The 13,024-nt window shown below is 43.5% G+C and overlaps 1 protein-coding gene across 1 annotated transcript in view; it reads right to left on the reverse strand.

The window, feature by feature from the left end:
* Positions 1–13,024, reverse strand: part of ERN1 (endoplasmic reticulum to nucleus signaling 1) — a 78,868-nt gene that overhangs the window by 65,469 nt on the left and 375 nt on the right. The window lies entirely within an intron of this gene.

The raw sequence follows: 13,024 nt of genomic DNA on the forward strand, positions 1-13,024 counted from the left end.
TAAGAACACTGGCTTGGTTATGCCTTTTAGCTCAGAAGTGTGATGACCCACGATTTACCAGGTGCTCATCTCTCCTCAGGCTTTGCTGCAGATTCTCCTCGCTCTAACCAATGAAAACATGCCGAACCCACCTGGGAATGTGAGCGAGTTCAGGAGTCCTGCTGCCTTCGAATGCGATCATCCCCGACCCTAGTCTTTCAACACCTCAGTGTCTCCATTTATCTCAAGTTATTGCAACATTGGCAATTAGTAATACTCTGATTCACTTTAAGGTTCAGGGTGGGGAAATGAAGTATCGCAGAAATCAACTGTTGTAGACTGCTCTCTGCCTGGTTTTAGGAATTGTATCTTGATTCCTTGTGGCTAAGGGTGAGGGATGACCTCTGGAATGCAAGCCACAGGAGACAAAGCTTGTCTCTGGTAGCAAACGCTGCCTCAGTTTCCTCTCCTTGCCCCCAAAGCTTGGTCGGAAGTCAATGATGGGTAAGACCCCTCACAGCTGGGGGCAACCCAAGCCAGATTCGATCACTTGGGAGGCCATCATGGAAGGACTGAGGAAGCTGCAACAAGGAGCAATGAACTCTCACCCCCCTTCCCCCCGGCCTTGAGATAGCCAGAGTCCCCATGTTCTCTGGGAGAAATGCTTCCTGACTCTAATCCTCTTAAGCCTGAATACCTGTTGGGGAGAGGTGCAGCTCCTTGCCTTGCTAGAGCGTGTCCTGGGGAAAAAATCTGGCATCACAAAGACTTCCTGATAAACCTGTGAAATCTGCTTTGCTAAGAGTGCTCTCATTCATATGTTAAGGGTTCGAGCAGGAAACCCTAAAAACTCTATTTCTGACAGACTCTGACTCATACTAAGCCCTCAGATTTCTTTGCAATGTTATCTACTGTTTGATCCTTGCTGCCCTGTATTCCTGTGTATTAGAACCCAGGAAAAGCCCCGGAGATGGGGGCTCGAGGCCTTTTTCCCCCCTGAGAAACTGGCCACTGCTCATGGCCTTTTTCCTCTGGGAATATGGCCACTTCTCCTCCTCAAGCAGATCACATCATGTCTCAGTCATGATTACTCTCATCCATGGCGGCTGGGGGGGGACTTGCGAGGAAAGTTGCCCCCACAATCAACCAATGTTACCTGGGAGGAGGTAGGTGACTCCCAATGACAGAGGCTGTGAGCTCTAAACCCAACCATCTCCTAACCTAAAAGGGAGATCTCAACTCTCCTCCAAACCACAAGTCAGAGAAGTGGTTGAACTTTACCCAGGACTCAGCAGCCCCAGAGATTTCCAAGTACTGAACCATCAGATCAAGATGACTTAGGGTTGATTTTAGAAGCAACTGTGGCCTGGTTCCCAGTCAGCTAAATACCAGAACTACAGAAAAACTTGTTCTTAATCTCTATGTGTAAAGGAAACCGTTTTTTTTTTTCTTTGCAAAACCAGACCACAACAAGTGGGAAATGAACGCTAACAGAACTACAGGATAAGGCCACGATTGTTCAGAGGTCAGAGATTCCCCGAAACTGGCTTTACACCGTTTATGCAGTATTTGAAGTTATCTTCTGGAGATCTCATAAATACTTCCACAACGGAAGAAATGATTTAATTTTATTATACACACACACACACACACATACACAGAAGGTCCTCAAATAATGTTGTTTTGTGGTAACACTGATGAGATGCCACAGGAACTCAACCCTTGTTTATATCAGTTGCCTATGGTAAACTTAACCATAGTGTCACTTAAAGTCACAGAACCTAGTGACGATGGTCAGTGAGGATTTACTGTATACGCCACATGTGTATTTGGGAGCAGAGCCATCACAAAAATCAAGGAATTGCTGGCTCTGTTCCTGGGGGTTTCTGAGGTCTCTCTGACACAACTTAAAACTTTCTCTTATTATGTGGTCATTAAAAATCGACAATAGTCACACTTAGTATCTCATATTTACTCAGGATTTTCAAACATAAAAGAGTGGTCAAAACCAGTCTTTGAGCCCTAACAGATGTGACTCACTTGGTTGGGCATTGTCCTCGAGGTAAAAGGTCACCGGTTCGATTCCCAGTCAGGGCACATGCCTGGGTGGCAGGCCAGGTCCCGGCTGGGGACGTATGAGAGGCAACCATACATTGATATTTCCCTCCCTCTCTCCTTCCTTTCCCCTCTAAAGATAAATAAATAAAATATTTTTTAAAAAAGTCTTCAAGACCAGATGAGAAACAAACTGCAGTACGGACCCGCACATCAACCCCAACACGAAGCCACACAGTCCCACTCAGAGGGCAGGGTGGGCTCTCAGCTAGGAAGAGTGCAGTGGTCGGGGGCAACCCCAACTTGGGCTGGGCCCTACAGGCCCTACTCACTTTCCTTCCATAGAATCTTATACCCTCACATTCGGTATGTATCTATCATGCTGTTTTGTCTGTCTCCTCCAAGGAGATGTAAGTTCCATGTGGGAAGGAGTCTTTGTTTTGTTCATTTATGGGTCCTAGACACCTCAAACCGTGCTTGGCACATAACATGTACTCAGTAAAACGGGTGAGTGGATGAATGGATGGATGACCAGAGGGATCCCACAGCATCCAGGAGCAAGAAAACTGGGAAGCGCAAAGCAAAGCAGTCCTCCTGTCTTCGACCTCCAGGTCAGCATGAAGCTGTCTGCACTAGCCACCTAACCTAAATGGCGCTCCGAATCTGGGAAGACATTCAGAAACAGGTGCGCGTAAGAGATTTACTAATCCCATGGCCTTTTTTTTTTTTTTTTTTTTACCAATGAGGACATGGGAAATAACTGATTTGTCCAAAGTTTCCCAGCGAGCTATTATCAAACCCCTTGCTACTACATTTTTATGGTACGGGTCTAAATACATATGAAAACAAAAGACTGTGCCTATAATCTACACTTCAAAATATCTACAATGACAAACTATGCTGATTATCTGCTCAAGGCGAGCAGAACTGGAGTTGCCACTTGGGATTTCCTTTCAGTATCAAGTTTGGAGGGGAAACACGGCCCAGGTCCCCTAGTTTACCTCGCCCTGCTAGGTCAGGTGCCTGGCTTCAAACAGTGACCTTCCAATTCCACTGATGCTTCTCAACACGGTTCCAGCGGAGCTTTAGACTGGACCCAGCCCAGTCCAGGTGACGCTCAGCAGCGTTTCCTCTTGTTTCTAAACCAGCTGGTAGGGTTCTCTGAGTCACCCGTGAGGTGAGCCTAGTCGCTGAGGTGACTGGCCGGCCGCGACCTGCCCTGCGTTGTATTGTCAGGCCATCCAACCGGGCACCTGCCACAAAGGCCCCTCGGGCTGGGAGGCTGGTAGCTGCCCAGATATCGGGTTCCCACAGAAAAGGGGAAGGTGGGCCTCACACACTGTCCCCTCCTACGATTTGCTTCTAACACACACATTCTCACCCTGATAAGAGAGTTTCTTTCTGTTTATATGCTTCATTCTTGTATCTGAACTATCAAAGTTACTCTTTCCACAAGTTTTTTCCATACCCACACCCCTTGGCAACTTGACTCTGGCTACAGGAGGCTCTCTGAAAATTCAGAGATTAATTTCACCCATAAGGGTGCTGTAAAGGGACCTGGAAAGCAATACGGTTTTGATTCCTTAGTTCCCTTAACATATGAATATGAACAGGGCAACAATAAGTGAGGTAAGTGTAACTTTAAGTAATTCTAAACATCATATAATTCAGTAACTAAGTGTATTTGAATGTAAGGCTAGTTATTAGTTAAAGCTGATTTTTTTTAAAGAAGCAATTGGAATGGTTAGTTCTCAAAAAAAAAATCCATCGGTCCAGAATTACTTGCTTTTTCAGAGTTGGATAATATAGCATATTAGAAAAAATATAATCCTAGGTTCTCTATTTCTAATTCTGAGCTAGCCAGCAGAATGTAGGGATCCCAGTTCCCTATAAAGCGAGCCCAGAGCTGTCTCCAGTCCGGTCCGGGGCTCTGTGCTATTACACGGCACAGGCAGACACATTTCCTCTATACCAGGAGGAGTTACTTAATGGCTTCAGTCTGGATGCACGTTAGTCACCTGGGGCTTAAAACACAATTGTTTTTAAAGAAAAAATGCCAGCCTCCATTCCTAAAGATTCTGATTTCATTCACCTGGGGTGGGGCCTTGGCTTGGGGTTTGTTAAAAGCTCCCAGGTGTCCCGTAGTGACTAATTCAGCCCGCGCTGAGACGCACAGCCTCAAGTCACACATTCCTAGCTGCAGCTGCGGCCCTGTCTGCAGGTGTTTCTCTCACTCCTAGAGGCCCCTCAGGAGCCACGGACCACTGGCTTTAGGAGGAAAGAGATCTGATTTAGTTTGGGCAGCAGACTCCTCTGAGAGTCTGGCAAACCCATCAGGTCCTGGGGACCTGGTGGCACTGTTTATTCAGAAAAATGCATGCAGAAAATTCAGTTTCCATGACAAACACTCCTGCAGCCCAGACACACAATTATTCCCTCCCTGGAAGTGGAGCAGGGGGAAATAATCCACCGGAGAAAGGGGTAGTTTTGAATTATAATTATAAATTAGCCTACTAACTACGGAAATCATGTTTAATACATAAGAGGATAACCCTGGCTCAGGGTTCATTTTTTAATAGTGAAACATCATGCTGAGTGAAAAATGAAAGTGACTTGGAATAATCACAAATCATTTATCTCCCGGGGCCAGGAGACATTAAAATTAATCTCGTTACTGATAGGAGGAGCCCATCGAGAGGGCACCACACACTGTGGGTCACGTCCACCCAGGCACAGAGCCTGGGAGCCCCTCTCCTCCTACAGAAAGAAACTGCTGCCCTGGCCGGGTGGCTCACTTGGTTGAGGCATCATCCCAACACGCCAAGGCTGTGGGTTTGATCCCCAGTCAGGGCACATACAAGAAGCAATGAATGAATGCACAAATAAGTGGAACAATGGATGTTTCTCTCTCTTTCTCTCCCCCCCTTCCTCTCTCTAAAAACTAATTAAAAAGTTCTAAAGAAATACTACTGATGAAATCCTATTAAAGACTATAGATTATAGCTACAGCAACATCTGCCTCCCCCCACCCAAAAGAGCCACATACCACCCGCCTGATAAAACAGCTCGTTGTTTTATTGGTCCGAACAAGACTCAAAGAGGAATTCCACCAACATGTGCTGAGTGCCCACTGCAGTGAGGGTGGCCAGCTCGCCATGCCAAAATGCCACAGAAGGTGCGAAGACAAGCAAGACAGGGTCTCTGCTCTCTGGGACAAACTAGCAAGAGAAGTGTGACGCCTCCCCCAGGGCACCTTCCTGGCCTCCTCCTCTCTCCCTCATCACTCACTCCTGAGACCCACCTAAGCTAACCCGGGTTCCTCCGTTGTGCTCCAAGGTCCACTGTGTCACTCCCTGTCCCGTCATCACAGACCGTATGCTCCCTGGTACCAGACCACTTGGGAGGTGGGCACCTCTGCAAAGGCAAACATCTAGGCCCAGCCCAATGACCAGAGGGTTCTGTCTTTTCAGGATTCCTTGAGGAGGTAACCACACTATGGAAGAGTAACTTTGGTTAAGGACTTCTGAGACAAGAACTTTCAGGTTTGCTATGTCAGAAATATTTCTGGGTGAGCTCTTATCAACATGCACCTGCTTGGATATTATTAGACCTCAAGCAAAAAAAAAAAAGAGCTTTAACTGTGAATTAGGTTTAAGGGTCTCTTAATCTCCACTCTCTGAGATCACAGCTGGATTTGGCTCCAGCGGTAGAATGGTCAGCCATGGCGATGCAGAGTCTCAGGCAAAGGCGGCATTTCTGACTCAAAGCTCCATCTCTCCTACTGAAACAAAGGGTGAGGGGCTGCAACTCTTTCGGAAGGAATAACATTATCTGAACATTTTCCCGAAGCTTACAAATCTACTTTCTTCTCTTTCCAGTTCCTCGCTAGATCCCATCTCTCACTGCAACCTGACGGGGTTACCTCCTCAGGGTGTGGCTGCAGTACCTGGACTGATTGTTTCTAACTAACGCACCAGAACATAAATGCCGCAGGGTCTGCTCTTCAAAGAGAAGCAGGAGGATTAGGTTCAAGGCTCAGTTCTGCCAAGGACGCACAACCCTGAACAGGTCCGAGGTTGCATGACCCTCTCTGGCCTCAGCTTCTTCATCTGCTCTGGGCAGTGATCTTTCAATATGGGAGGGGAAGGTGATGGCTGAGAGAGGGACCCGTATGCCCCAACCACCACCCTGGAAGGCTCTAATGTGCTCCCACTGTTACTGAGTGCCGCGCACCCGGTTCCTTCTGTGTGTGTGTGGGGGGGGGGGGGCTACTGAGACTCATTGGATTAGACCAGTGAGATCCCTTCCAGCTGTCTAGTATGCTCTGGCCGCCTTGGGAGCATTTACACATTTATTCAGATATGCTCGCTCCCATTGCTCACAATATTTCTTGAAATTTCTGCAAATCCCTTCAAAGAATATACCTTTGAATTTCCTAGAAAGTCTTCAGTCAGTATTTAAGAACAACTGAAAATCATATCCAAGGGTCCTCAGTAAATTGTGCACTCAAGCTAATAATAGTTTTCATCAAAACTTCAGTGTGAAGCACATAAAAGTTATAGTCAAGCACAGATCGGAAGGAATTGGGAAATCTCTTAAGTTGTGTAAGGATAACTGGCTTAAGAATACATATTTTTCTTCTTTGGGGCTCCTTGTACGTTTTAAAGTTGAATTATTAAGTTGATTAAATAAATGATTCAATAAAGTACTGAAAAGTAAAAAACACCTAAAAAGAAAAATACTAAGGGAAGATTGTTTTGAAAGAGCCAACATTCCTTTGGACGAATAAGTTTAGGTATGTTTGTGGGAAAAACAAAACAAAACAAAACAGAAAAGCACCAAAGGCATTATGTTATTGCCAGGTGGCGCTTTCATCTTCCCGGAAAAAACAGCTGTATGGTATGGACAAGCTGTGTGTTTTAAAAACAGCAGCCCCCAAAAGATGCAACCAATGCACCAACTCTTGATTTACTAACAGTCTTGAGGCAAAGTTGTAAGTAGCCTCACAACTAACTATAGAAAGAATCTTGTTTGTGGGAGGCAGGCTACCCTCGAAACCAACCTCGAAAATTACCGAGGTATTTGAGGGTGCTGACGGGAGCCACATCTGCTACCAAGCTGATGTGAAACCCCTGCAGGACCCGAGCGCCCTGCAAACAAGTTACTGAACGAGTCAGAGAGTAGAACATTTTCTCAACAGCTCTTGGTACATAAGGTGCCACCCAGAGGCTGCTACGGTTATTTACATCATCAAAATATAGGCAAAATGAAATCAAAATCTTTTATTTTCACTTGACTTAAAATCCATATTGCTAAAAGAAGACAGCTTACTCTGTTTTTTAAAAGATTTTATTTATTTATTTTTAGAGAGGGGGGAGAAAGGGAGAGAAACATCAGTGTGAGAAACACCGCTCAGCTCTCCAACCTGGGACCCAGGCACGTGCCCCGACTGGGAATTGAACCACTGACCTTTTAGTTCACAGGCCGGTACTCAATGGCATTCAATCCACTGAGCCACAACAGCCAAGGTGAAAACAGCTTACTTTTAAAATGGCTATTATAAACCCAACTAAAGGTGAGCTTTGTTGCTTTTTAAAATATCCAATATTGTCTGGGGGCTGGGGGATAGGGCTATAAAAGAGGTCATTTGATCAGCAAATTCCAGTTCTAGGAATTTACCCCAAGGCAATGATTAAGCACTGAAGATGCCTTCTTGCCTTTAACAACAAGAAGGTTTATCACATCGTTTATAGTAATGAAAATTAAAAACAGCCTCAATATCCACCTGGTTGCACAGTCAAATTATGGTATATCCATTCAAAAAAGTATTACGCAGCCAGTGAGAATGACATTGCAGAATTAAATTTATTGACACAGACAGAAAGATCTGTGATATGTTCCAGTTTGGAGAAGAAAAATATCCACGCAAGAGAAAAAAAAATCTAGAAGGATATATATCAAGGTGCTAGTAAATTGGCCACTAGGGAAATACAAATCAAAACCATAATGAGTTACCACTTCGCACCCAGTAAGAGAACTATAATCGAAAAGACAGATAATAGCAAGTGTTGGTGAGAATGTAGAGCCATTCGACCCCTCCTACACTGCAGGTGGGAATTAAAATAGTGCAGCTGCTGTAGAAGACGGTCAGGCAGTTCCTCAAAAAGCTACATACACAGTTACCATATGACCCAGAAATCCCAGTCCTAGGTATATACCCAAGAAAATGAGAATATATAGGGCCATTCAAAAATCTGTATACAAATGTTCATAGTAACATTATTCATAATAGCCAAAAGGAAGGAATAACTCAAATGTCCCATCAACTGAAGAACAGATAAACAACATGTGGTGTCACCATGAAATGGAGTATTATCAGCAATAAAAAGAAATGAAACATTGATACATGTTACTACCTGGATGAACCTTGAAAAACATGCGAAGTGAAAGAAGCCAGTCACAGAAAACTACATGGAGTATGATTCCATTTATGAAATGTCCAGAATATGCAAATCTAATCAATGCAAAGTAGATTAGTGGCTGCCAGGGGCTGGGAGCTTTGTGGGAAATGGGAGTGACAGCTAATGTGTATGAAGTTTCTTTGGCGATGATGAAAGTGTTATGAAGTTGACTGTGGTGATGGTTGCACAATTCTGTGAACTGCACACCACTGAACCGTACACTTTAAGTGGGTCAATTATATGATAAGTGAATTATATCTCAATAAAGCTGTTAAAATGGTAATAGAGCCCTGGCCATGTAGCTAGGTGGTTAGGGTGTCACGCCAATATGTCAAGGTTGCGCGTTCGATCCCTGGTCAGGGCACACACAAGAATCAACAAATGGGCACCACTAAGTGGAGCAATAAATAAGTGGGGCAATAAGTCAATATTTCTCTCTCTCTCTAAAAATCAATTTTTAAAAAATGTTAATAGTAGTAATGTTTGGGTAGTAGAAATATAGGGAGTTTTGTTTTAATTTAGATTTCTCTTTGCTTTCTAACTTTTCTACAATGAGTATGATTGTTTTCAGAGATTAAAAAAAATCTTCCCATGCTGTCATACAAAAATTTTCCCAGGTTATCCTTCAGAAAGCACTAAACACATAAAAGATTTGAAAAAGGTAATATACCTTTCCTTACAGTGGAAAAACTGCAAACAATCCACATGACCTCAGCAGGGCAATCATCACCAGGCAAAGCAAGGCTGGCCACCACGTCAGCCTGGTGGGGAGGAGGCCAGTCCCCGACTCGGGCTGGGCACAGGAGGCTCAAACGCTTTGGGAATGGATGATGGTTTACTAATGAGCTACTAAAAGCAACAAATGCTAGGGTGTACTCAGAACATTTTCTAACAGGTTTTATGGTAAACATTCCATGAAAAAAAAAAGAACAAGAAGATAAACACAGGTTTTTACACTGTTATATTTGCTGTGTGTTTGTATATCAACAAAGATCATAAGATAATCAGAAGTGATACAGACTGTGTAAATGTAACAAATTTTTTTAAAAAGGAATGAAACAAGGAGCTTATGATGACCTTTTTACACAGTCCTACTGTTTGTAGTCCTACTATTTGTAGTCCTACTTTTCCCAATCTGTATTTAGTCTCATTTAAATACCTCTGAGAGTGTGTTGCTTTGTGGCAGGCCACCAAACATGGGCTACAGATAAAGATAGAAAAAAAAAATCGCCAGCCCCTGGAAAATATATTCAACCAGCATGTTTCTTATTCATGGACTGTGATTCACGGCCCCTGCTTTTGAAACCAGTACCTATTCTAATCACATTGCTAGGTTACAGGCCCAGAGTTATACATGCATAATAAAAATGCAATCCATTAAAATGATACATTAGGCTTTTCTCCCCTATATCATTTCTTCAGGGAGAACATTTGCTCATTATAAAACATACATGATATTGAACTGAAAGATTACTTTGGATCCCCCAAACCAAAGAGGTTTCCAATGATTCTTCAACCAGAAAAACAGAGCCATGGAGTCAGAAGCCGAGAAGGCACAGAGCTACACAGAGAAACCTTTGCGTAGCTCTGTTCTGGAATGTGGTCTACTGTTGAACTCTCCCAAAAGGACCTCCCCTACACATTTTCTCCTGGGCTCTAAGAAACCATGCTAATGTGGAAAGCCCAGTGGGCAGGTGAGTTAATGAAATAACACACAGACCCATGCACAACTAGTCTCATTTCGTGATTAGCAGCCCTGATAACACAAAACATTCTTCCCGTGGCCTCAGCGTAAATACTTGCTGTCTCCTATTAGGATAATTCACGCAGGTTATCACTATGAGAATACACAATGAGTGAGGACATTTCGAGTTAAGGCTCATGTCTCAAATGATATTTTTGGTGTATTTCCATACACATGTGGTCCTCAATTATCAGTGATGTTTTTTATTCCGCTCTACAACAAACACTGGTTCTAATCACTATGTCGTACACCTGAAACTAATTTTGTACGTCAATTGTAATTGAAAACATTTTTATTTTAACATAAATAAAACCAAAACACTGGCTGAATAAACTAATTGTATATATTAGTTTATTAAAAACCGAAGAAAGTATTTTTGCCACACATGCTCCAGAACTCCTTGGTACTTGAGAGCAGGGGCCCCTCAACATGGTAAGACGAGGACTACAGGGCAGCTGTAACACAAACCAACATTAGATACAAGATCCGGGTCTGGGAAGGAGGGAAAAACTCCCTGACTGAATAAGCACATTTGGGATTAACAGCCTCAAATCCTTAATAACACTGATGTTATTACATTTTTGATCTGGTAGCCTTGAGTTGCAGCCCATGAGTCAACTTCTGGCTCAAGCAGATACACACTGAAAGAAAATCACAGTATTGCCTCCAATACTCTAGTTATTTCATCAATCAAAAAGAAACAGCCCTGACTGGTGTAGTTCAGTGGATTGAGTGCAGGCTGTGAACCAAAGGGTCGCCAGTTTGATTCCCAGTTAGGGCACATGCCTGGGTTGCAGGACAGGTCCCCTTTGGGGGCCAAGTGAGAGGCAACCACACATTGATGCTTCTCTCTCTCTTTCTCCCTCCCTTCCTCTCTCTCTAAAAATAAATAAATAAAATCTTTAAAAAAAAGAAAGAAACAGCATCAAAAAAGAGTTCCTTCCAGACACACAGTATAAAAAAAAGACAGTAAAAATCACATGTATAGGTAGGGGGGAGGGTAAGGAGAATACATTTACAATATCATCTATGATGTGTAAGGTGACCTCAGGTGTGTTAGTGTTAGCTGTCCCCGTTGCACATAGGGGCAAACAGAGTCTCTAAGAAGTAAAATAACTTGCCCAAGGACACAACTAGCAAGTGACCAGTCAGAACTCAGGTTTGTCTCATTTTACAGCCAGTGCGTTCTACACAACATCACTGCCACCTAGTTTAACTGCACATTTTGCAAAGGGTTTCATTTAGAGTTTTCAAGTAAGAATTCTTACTATGTTTAGGAATTGAAATTTTTACTGGAAGGGAATTCTGACCTTTTACCTAAAAAAGTAGTTACACTAAAACATAACCTTTTGTTAAGGGTCTGGAATATTTTACCATGAACTCTGAGTTTTTAGATTTCCAAATACAATTTGCAAATATTTACATGAACTGAAACTATATTACCAATTAAAACTAAATAGTTATTTTTGGCTGTTTAAGCCTAAGTTATTCAATAACTAAAACACCAGAATCCAATGATAGAACAGCATGGTAATATGTGGCAAAGACAACCATATACACCTTGGCCCTCATTATTCAAAATGATCAATTTCCACGCCATACATATGGTCCTTTTGTTTATAATCGTATTTGTGATCAGATGCCAGGCAACAGTTAACCAATCCTAGATGCAGCATTCAAGTTCAAAACCCGACCCTAGTTGTGAAAGTGGATTTTTTCTTAAATTAGAAGAAAAATTAATTTACACAAGTTCTGTTGTGAAATGTGCACAAATTTTCTTTTAAAAAAAAGAATGTGAAAAAGGTAACCTTATATATTATTCCAGCTGTTTCCATATCCTTGTTACTCCAAGAGCATGGAGTATTACATATCTAAAATGCATAATCTCCAACGAGGTCAGGCTGTGGCGCTCAGGTACACATATGTTCATTTTCCACCGGGACACCTGGCACATGATATCCATATTAAAAAGTACACAGTGGAGGTCATTAAACAGAACCTGCACCAATGTACCGTGCCCACATCCTGAACGATACATTTTCTTTTTTTTTAAACCACTTGCTAGTTTAGTTTCTTCCAACCAGAAGGAAAAAAACCCGAAGTCTGTCCACAAAATGTCCTCCCAGCCATGGTGCCCAAATCCACAGCCAGAGTTAAAGGTCTTAAATAGTTCAGTAAATGTAAACCAGGAGCTTCTCTTTAAAAAAGAGAGAGAAAGAGAGAGAGACGTTTCGGACAGCCCCACAGTGTTCTCACATAGGGAGGCAGTCTTTTATTTAAAGTTTTGAAGCGGCTTCACCCCTGTCCCATATGGAGTCTTAAAGAGTCCAATTCCCACAGCTTTAACTTGCTTAACGAAATCTTGGGGTACATAATACCCAAAACGTAAGACAGGTAAGCAGGATCAACTCTTGGGTAAAAATGCTTACTCTCTTCTGATTGCATTCGTTCCCCAAAGTTCTCTCACAGTAAAAGTTCCAACCAGGACCGTAAACGTAAAGACATTCCCTAGCACCTCGGTAACAGGGCCTTTTCAGTCCTTTCTCCACTGCCACCGCCAGGCAGAGCCCGCGCCCACCTATGTGGAAGGTCCGGCAGGTGGCCTTCTGGAGACCCGGAGGTGCCGCCAGGGCGACATAAAGTTGCGCGCAAGGCCGGCCTGGAGAGACGCTGCTCGTGACAGCCGCGCTGGCCAGCAAGGCCCTTCAGGTGGCGTGCGCCTCTGCGGGGCCGGCCACGGCAGTCACTCCGGCCAGCCAGAAGGCGTTCGCTCCCCGCCGGGCGC

This window comes from Sturnira hondurensis, unplaced genomic scaffold (assembly GCF_014824575.4).
Source record: "Sturnira hondurensis isolate 20B ecotype Veracruz unplaced genomic scaffold, ASM1482457v3 Scaffold0018728, whole genome shotgun sequence".
In the NCBI taxonomy this organism is placed as follows: Eukaryota; Metazoa; Chordata; class Mammalia; order Chiroptera; family Phyllostomidae; genus Sturnira; species Sturnira hondurensis.